This window comes from Amblyraja radiata, chromosome 1 (assembly GCF_010909765.2).
Source record: "Amblyraja radiata isolate CabotCenter1 chromosome 1, sAmbRad1.1.pri, whole genome shotgun sequence".
In the NCBI taxonomy this organism is placed as follows: domain Eukaryota; kingdom Metazoa; phylum Chordata; class Chondrichthyes; order Rajiformes; family Rajidae; genus Amblyraja; species Amblyraja radiata.
In genome coordinates, this window is record NC_045956.1 from 117,809,464 (window position 1) to 117,818,436 (window position 8,973).

The 8,973-nt window shown below is 46.0% G+C and overlaps 1 non-coding gene across 1 annotated transcript; it reads left to right on the forward strand.

Moving 5' to 3' along the window:
- Positions 1-2,040: 2,040 nt before the first annotated feature.
- Positions 2,041-2,232, forward strand: LOC116983121. Its single transcript, XR_004414616.1, has one exon. It is a non-coding gene; the product is annotated as a U2 spliceosomal RNA (small nuclear RNA).
- Positions 2,233-8,973: the final 6,741 nt, after the last annotated feature.

Consider the following 8,973-nt stretch of genomic DNA (forward strand, 5'->3'; position numbering starts at 1 on the left):
TTAGGCTCTCCCGCAACAGAATGAAAAGGACCGTCAGGTGAGTACCCTGAGGTCGGGTTTCTTTTACAGGGGAGCCCTTTTTTCTGCTTGTGTTTTACAGGCAGAGAAAAAGGCTCTGGAACAAAACTGTCCCCCGTTCGAGGAGGAACGGTTTCCGTCGGGGAAGGGGAGCAGCAACAGGCGGTAGGAGCGACCCGGTGTTCCTCTAATTCCCCGACACCGTGCCGAGGCCAGCCCGATAGCGGGCTGGATGTACAGCCACCCGAAGAGGCATCCGGCAGGTGTTCCCGATTTGGGACGGGACGTCTCTCCACCCGCACGGGGGGAGAGAGAGCCGCCTGAGCCGCTGGAGCGGCTCTCGGTGCAGGTGCCTGCGAGACGCGCTGCTAGAGGGGCGCTCTCGCTACTACAAGGCACAAAAGCTCCAGAAGAAGGCGGTAGGAACATTTACCGGGCGCTCCGCTATCCCCACACCGCGCCGAGGCCAGTCCCGCTAGTGCCTGAGCTGCGGGCTGGATGTTCAGCCATCCGAAGAGGCATCCGGCCGGTGGCTTCCGACTTGTCGGAGGGGACGTCTCTCCACCCGCATGGGAGAGAGACAGCCGCCTGAGCCGCTGGAGCGGCTCCTGGAGCAGGAGCTCCTGCGAGACACGCTACGTGAGGGGCAGTCTCACTGGAGGGTTCAGGCATACCTTCCACAGTGCCTAGGCACTACCCATCGCTTCCTCCTTAGTGTGGTTAGCTTTGGGGTGACCAGTGGCTGGGCTGGTCATAAAGAGGGGTCACTGGCTGAACAATATCGGGAGTATGCTTGAGGTACAGGATCAGGAAGAGCTGCTGGGTGTGGCCGCTATGTGGCTCCACCACTAGCGAGATGGCTTTTCAGTTTCAACTGATGGCCAGCTTACTACCTGTCTTTTCCAAAAAACCTCTCCAAGACAGGTAGCCATGAGGCGTTGGTTTTATCATGCCTCCCCTAAATTGCATTTACTCAAAGTGCCCGCCATTATTGGGGGATACATTGAGCAGCGCATTTAACCTAAATATTTTTTAAATGCATTTGGTACCCTGACGTCGGCTATCATGTCCACCTGCTCATTCCAGAAGGGCAGGGTAGTATGGCAAAACACCTGACCCTACTGTTCAACGGTATACCTCATAACTTCTCAAATGAACTCACAAACCTGCCCTCAATCTATGAAATTAACAGGACTATGAGAACGCCGACCTCACAAGCACAGATCCTGCTACCTGGCACTTACCAAACCAGTCCTAAAAAACTGGACGAAGTGTTCAAACTATTCGGCACAAGAGGGCAGAGTCTGGAATGAGCACCACACTAAACCAGACAGCAGTACCTCTACGTGTCCACCAGGGGCGTCTACCTCATAGTACTGGTGAAAGCTCGGGGCCTGCATGCCAAACCCGTAGCATTTTAGGCCACGGCCCAGAGCAAGCCCCAGGGAAAATGCGCCACCCCCCAACAAACATCGTCTCTACAAGAACAAGGAACCAGAAACCGAAGAAAACAACAATGAAGACAGATAAGTATGGTTCCTACCATCACATAAAGGTTAAGGGTTGTACTAACAAGGGGTGGGTGAATCACGCCTGGTTAGGAAGCTATCACTCTTGGTAGTTATATACCAAAAAATAAATACAAGGGGAATAGAATTAATATCTTGCCACCAATTCAGCAATCACCCCAAGGGGTCTACCCTCCCACGATGGTGAATGTCGCACCATCGTTGATAAACCACTTGAGTATTTCACCAGGTATACCCAATGGGATTTGTAACTACTACCATGGATCCAAGGATACTTTATGGTAGACATCGACCTTGAAGATGCACACTATTCAGTACCTTCTCATATAAGTTTCGGATATACCGCAATTACCTGGATGGAGTAACCATGATGAGCGTTGCGGCATTTAAGTCAAAGTTATCCAGAATCAACTAGCCCTGACACTTAGAAACATTCCGTCATGGCATGTCTATATATTAACGACAAACTATCCTTGGATACAGCTTTAGCTGCATCGCTTCTCGGCCTTTTGGCTAAGATCAAGTGTAGTATCTGTTCTTATCAGTTTAATAATCTGATACGTCCCTTATCTAGGGACCATATATTAAATTGAATTTTGGAACAGGGAGATGGAATAGGGGCTTGCTCCGTCCACTCCACGCATCGACCCAGTATTGCAGTGCCTCTGGGAACGGTGCACAAAATATATATCCAGATATTTACGTTGACCATCCACAACTTTGTTATCTGGTATTCATTAAGACTATCAGTCATGGTGCATTAACCACCAATCAACTACGTGGCAAAGTAATTGGGATATAGCAGCATTACCAGCTACTGAACTTTGTACCTTTCCTATGAGCTGAGATACTAGTGTTCAAAACTATCTCCATACCTGTAATATGGGGGCAAATGGATTAATCTGTAGTGCTATCATGGAATTTATCGGCATGAAGGATTATGGTTGTACACTTCCACCTGTTTTGAGTAACATCTTATGTGTCCTGATGTGTTACTGAGCTTGTAATACTTAATGCCAATATGAATTGACTTAAACATGTTATATATTAACTTACTTAATTCTAGTGAAGCATTTGCTCAGTAATCCACCAAATTTGCATGTTCGTTTATAAGATAACAACATCACAGTGGTGGCATATACCAAACCACTTGGGCGGAGAACATCGATATTAGGTGACAATTTATTAACAATTGGAAACCGTATGTCGTCAAACATGTTTGAACATCAGTAACTCACCTATCAGGTGAGCTAAATACTGTAAACATACATTTAAACCAAAAATATTTGCTGAAATTACTAAGCAATATGGACACCAGATATCGATTCCTTATATCCAATTAAATCACCACGTACTAACTTACGTCACATGAAACCAATCTCAAGGCAGCGGCAATGGAGACATTCCCGTGTATTGAGGGGTGGGGGGAACCTAATCTCTATGTTTCCTTTCCTTCTACCTCTTCAATAGGTACTACGGCTTCATCAGTCGGGTACAACGCAAATTACAGTGGACCAAGTCCACAAGCATGGTTCCCAGTGATCCTCGACATGGTCATTAAAAGAATTGCAGAATTGGGAAGACCATTGCTGTGCTTGAATCAGCAGCACTATCAACCTGATGACAGCATTCCGTCGCATATCCTAGGGAACATACCTGAGGAGCATCAAGAAATGGTACACTGTTTTCCAAAACAGGAATTACACATTCAACTATAACAAAAACTGTACTGGAGCTCCTGGCAGGTCTTCACCACAATGAAGGACATGTTCTGTCAGCCTACTCAACTTGGGTACCGCTCACTGGTGATCAGATACAGGAGAGGTATATCAATCCATTCCCCAGAAATAGGTACACCCAAATTGGGATGTCAGTGAAATCCTGACATACCTTAGGGGATGATCACCAGCCAGGTCACTCACCCTGGAACAGCCTACCCTGAAGATGGACATGCTGGTGGCCTTACATCAACACAAAGAGCCAGCTCTCCCATCTACTGCGATGGGACAACATGGTTATAACACCAGATAGTGTCACATGCCCATTCAAGGGTTGGCCAAACAGAACAGACCAGGAACATCAGGTCCAGTCATGAAATTCCGGGCATACCCACCTGAACCACGTTTTATGTGTCATGACCCATTTAGAGATCGACACAATAAGGAATACCGAGGGAGAGGAAAAAGCCTTATGGGTCAGCCACAGGAAACCTCATGGTCGGGTGACGAGCTAAACTATCTCTAGTGGCTCAAGCAGGTACTGGGAGTTGCTGGAGTAAATACTAACGTGTATAAAATCTTATTCCACCAGGACAGCTTCCACGTCAGTAACTAAGAGGATGGACGAGCCTATGGACCACATCCTGGCTACTGCAGGGTGGTCATAGGGAATATACGTTCCAAACTTTTATAACAAACCACTGACAGAACCTGTATCGTTTGCAGAAAAAGAATCTGCAAAAAATATATAATTTAAGCCCGGGGGAGCAATTGGTCTTGTTGTTGTTAATAACACCATTATTGTTTTTACAAACAGATTCATGGTTGATTACGATAACATACTTCCTCCCTCGAATAACTTCGGCAGCGAGTGAAGTATGAACTGTTACACGGTTTGAAATCACAGAGCTTTGAAGTCTTCACGTAGTCACTCACGTGACTCCGAAGTAAAATAGTAAGATTAAACGAGAACTTACCAGTTTGAAGTTTGATCTGTATTTTATGAGGAGTTACGATGAGGGATTACGTGCCCTCCGCTCCCACCCTCATTATATGGATCAAACTAATAAATTGATGTCTCCTTATCTTTACTATGTTTACTTCAAATAACTGTGTCTATCTGTGATTCCACACCGCTGCTTGGAAGTATGCCGCGCCTGCGCACTGAGCGGGTTCTTCACGTAATCCCTCATCGTAACTCCTCATAAAATACAGATCAAACTTCAAACTGGTAAGTTCTCGTTTAATCTTACTGTTATACATTCAGGTAGGTAAACCAGATAGTTGCAGCACAAGTAATGGCATCTGTAAAGAGAATAATCAAAAACAGGAAGAGGAGAAAATAATACTTCTGATTCAAAGATGTTTTAAACAAGAATAGCTTTGTGTATAGCAACGCTTTAAATAAGTACAAACACTTTTGTTTGGTTTGTAACATGATCTGTGTTTATTTAAATTTCAAGGCTGTATGTAGGCCATGACAATGTGTTCTTGTTCAATCAGTGAGTCATTGCTGAACAAGGTTAAAAGAGAATTAAACCCTTTGTATCTAAAGAGGCAGTAGCAGGAAGAGACTTCCAGCTTTCATAACCACAGGTCGGAAGGATGGCAGACAGCCCAGGGACTGAAATGTTGGCCCACGGCGACAATAATAGTCATAAGACGTACCAGTCAAATGATGAGAAGTACATATTGCCAACCTGGTATTCTGACAAATAAAGTGGACAATATATCCTTTATTGGACCCGGTCAGAAACTGGCTCAGGTGGTTGAAGTCTAGCTGCAGTGATTCACCTTGTACCAGGAGAACTTTTACAAAACAAAATGAAGTAGCTTTGCCTTTGATTTAACAAGTCTGATAACTTATTTATTACACACAATGTCTAGTTTTTCTCTTTGTGGAATGTTTAATTGGCTTAGAATATGGGTGTGGATACTGGCATGGATGAAGGTTTGAAGGAACAGAAGACAACTCCAACATACAACTCCTTTGTTTAATGGCTGCAATTAGCTGTTTGCATGTAATGTTTCAGTAAAGTAAGCCAGCAGTTCCACTTTTTGAATTCCGGTAATATCTTAACCTACATCCAAACTGATAAAACTATACACACACAATTATAAGGATCTTCCTGAACCCAAGGGGAGAACACAACAGTGGATATGGGACATCTTAAAAACCTATCAGAGCCAACATCGAACATCCAACAGAACTATGAACTTGTAACAACAGGTCCTCCGTGCTCAGAACTGCACTCTTAATGAATACTGAAAAAGAGCTTAATGAGAATTCATTGAAGTTGATTTCCATATTTTGGAGGCATTAAGTCTGAGATATTTATGAGTGGAACTGGGGTAGTCTTAACATTGGGTGCAGATGAGGGTAAGGATGACCCTAAGTGTCAGCAACATGGGAGGAAACTGGAGCTCCTGAAGAAAACCCACACGCACACAAGGAGAATGTACAAGCTCCGTACAGACAGCACCCGTAGTCAGGATCGATCCCAGATCTCAGGTGCTGTAAAGCAGCAACTCTACCGCTGTACAGGTACAAGTGGTAAGTAAAAGGCTGGTAGGGGACATATATATATATATGTGTTTGGGTAGGGTGGGGAGGTCACAGCTCCATAGAAATGCATGCGGCTGTAATTGTTCAGTTTTTTTAATTTAGTTTAGAGATACAGAGTGGAAACAGGCCCTTCAGCCCACCGAGTCTGCGCCGACCAACAATCCCCGCACATTAACACTATCCTACATACACTAGGGATGATTTACATTTATACCAATCCAATTATCCTACAAACCTGTATGTCTTTGGTGTGTGGGAAGAATCCGAAGATCTCGGTAAAACCCAGGCAGTCACGGGGAGAACGTACAAACTCCGTACAGAGAGCACTTGTATTTGGGATCAAATATGAGACTCTGGCGCTGTAAAAGCTGTAAGGCAGCAACTCTACCGCTGCGCCACCATGCCACACATTGATTAGATACCTGCCTGTATCAACAATGATGTTATCCCAATCAAGATGAGTGGGCATCCCACTTTGTATCTTTAGTTTGTCTCCCGCTGAGCACAGCAATACCTGCGCTAATGTGGCAATTGCTTAACTGGGTAACTAGTAAACAGCATCGGATTCTCACAGACCTGCCACAACCTCTCACCCTGTAATGGTCCAACGGGATCCTCCAATAAGAACCACCTCATTCCATCTCCACCCACTTTCCACTTTCCGCAGATATCATTCCTTCTGCAATCCCTGGTTAACTCTTCCCTTCCCATCCAAACCACCCCCTCCCCAGGTACTTTCCCCTGCAACCGCAGGAGATGCAAATCCTGTCCCTCTACCTCCTCCCTCAACTCTGTCCAAGGACCCCGACAGTCTTTTCATGCGAGACAGAGGTTCACTTGCTCCTCCTCCAACCTCATCTACTCTACCCGTTGTTGCAGGTCGGCGAGACCAAACACAGGCTCGGTGATCATTTTGCTGAACACCTCCGTTCAGTCCGCCTAAACCTACCCGGTTGCTAAACACTTTAACTCCCCCTCCCATTCCCACACTGACCGTTCTGTCCTAGGCCTCCTCCATTGCCAGAGTGAGGCCTGGCACAAATTGGAGGAACAGCACCTCATATTTTGCTTGGGCAGCTTACACCCTGTCAGTATGAACATAGAATTCTCTAACTTCAAGTAACCCTTGCTTTCCCTTTCTCTCCATCCCTCCCCTTCTCAGTTCTCCAACCAGTCTGAATGTCCCCGATTACATTTTATCTGTTTGCTTTGTTGTCACCTTCTCCTAGCTAACAATGATCTATTTTACATTATCCTTGATCTTATCCCTTTTGATGTCTAATTTTCACACCTTACACTTCCCTACCTTTGTGTATCCCTCTCCCCTGACTCTCAGTCTGAAAAAGGGTCTCGACCTGAAACATCACCCATTTCTTCTATCCAGAGATGCTGCCTGGCCCCCTGAGTTACTCCAGCAATTTGCTTCTATCATCGGTCCAAGTTCCGTGACCTTCTTTGAACCCCCTTGTAGATTGAAGGGATGACTAAAAGGAGATAAATTTGTCTGATGGCATCGGTGTAAAATCTAACAAATGACGTCCGTCAGCTCCACAATTAATCCATGCAACAAATGCATGTATCGTGAAGTAATTAGCATGTCGAAGCTACCTTTAGAATATAGACTTGAGCAATACAGCGCGGAAAAAGGCCCTTCAGCCCATCGACTCTGCGCCCACCAGCTGACCGTACACTATCACTGTCCTACACATTATGAACAATTTTACTCATTTACCAAAGGCAATTAAACTGCAAAACCGTACATGTTTGGAGTGTGGGAGGAAACAGGAACACCCAAAGAAAACTCATGTAGTCTCAGGCAGAATGTAGACCCTCCATGCAGAAAGCACCCATAGTCAGGATCAAACCCGGGTATCTGGCGCTGTAAAATAGCGACTGTACTGCTGCGCCACTGTGCTATCCTTCAGCTATCTGGGCATCTTGAGATTCATGCTTCAGTACCCATTATCTAGGAGCGCATGAACAACTGGGATTTTCCATGCTCTGTACAACACTGTTCAGCAGCAAGGAAAAATGAATAATGTACTATGCATATAACTACAACATTTATTTCCCGGTTCCTGGTTGATATGATTCTACATGTCCATTAATGTGAACGCTCCATAAATGTCCGTACAGCCTGTCCAACCCCCAACCACTGCCAGGCCTTTTAGCTTTTAGCGTTTAGAGATACAGCATGGGAACAGGACCTTCGGCCCACCGAATCTGCGCCGACCAGCGATTACCCATATCCTCCACACTAGGGACAATTTTACGGATGGTCAATTAACCTAAAAAATTTGCACGTCTTTGGAATATGGGAGGAAACCGGAGCACCCGGAGAAAAACCCACACAGTCACAGAGAGAAGGTACAAACTCCATACAGAATTGCCTCTGCCCAGACAAGGGGTGTGTTTTAGAGCCTTGGTAGCTTGCCACTACCAATAAAGATTTATTTATATTTCATATTTCTTTCACTAATGGAGAGTCAGTCTGACTGTGCGTTCGTGTTGTGTCTATGAACAATCACCCAGGGCTGGAGGTGTCCCATTCCCTGTCTCTAATAGTCAGGGACAATGGGATGCCACCAAATTTCAATATTTTACCGTCTGCACTTGTGCACTGTGCGAATAGTGAATACAATACAATACAATACAATTCAATTTATTGTCATTTGGACCCCTTGAGGTCCAAACGAAATGCCGTTTCTGCAGCCATACATTACAAACAAATAGACCCAAGACACAACATAATTTACATAAACATCCATCACATTGCTGTGATGGAAGGCCATAAAAACTTCTCTCTCCACTGCACTCTCCCCCCCCCCGATGTCAGAGTCAAAGTCAAAGTCCCCGGCGGGCGATGGCGAATTGTCCCGTGGCCATTAAAGCCACGCCGGGTGATGCAAGGTCGCGCACCGGGTCTTGGTGTTAGAGCCCCCGGCGCGCGCTCGCAGAGACCCGCCGCCATTCCAAGCCGCGCGGGGCAATGGTGTAAGTCCCCGCTCCAGGTGCTCTTCAACCCCGCAACTCGGGCGGGAGAAGTCGCCGCTGCGGAAGCCCCGAAAAGCGGTCTCCCCCCAGGGACCCGCGGGCTCCCGGTGTCACTGTCCGCCAAACCCGCAGTTGCAGCCACCGAATC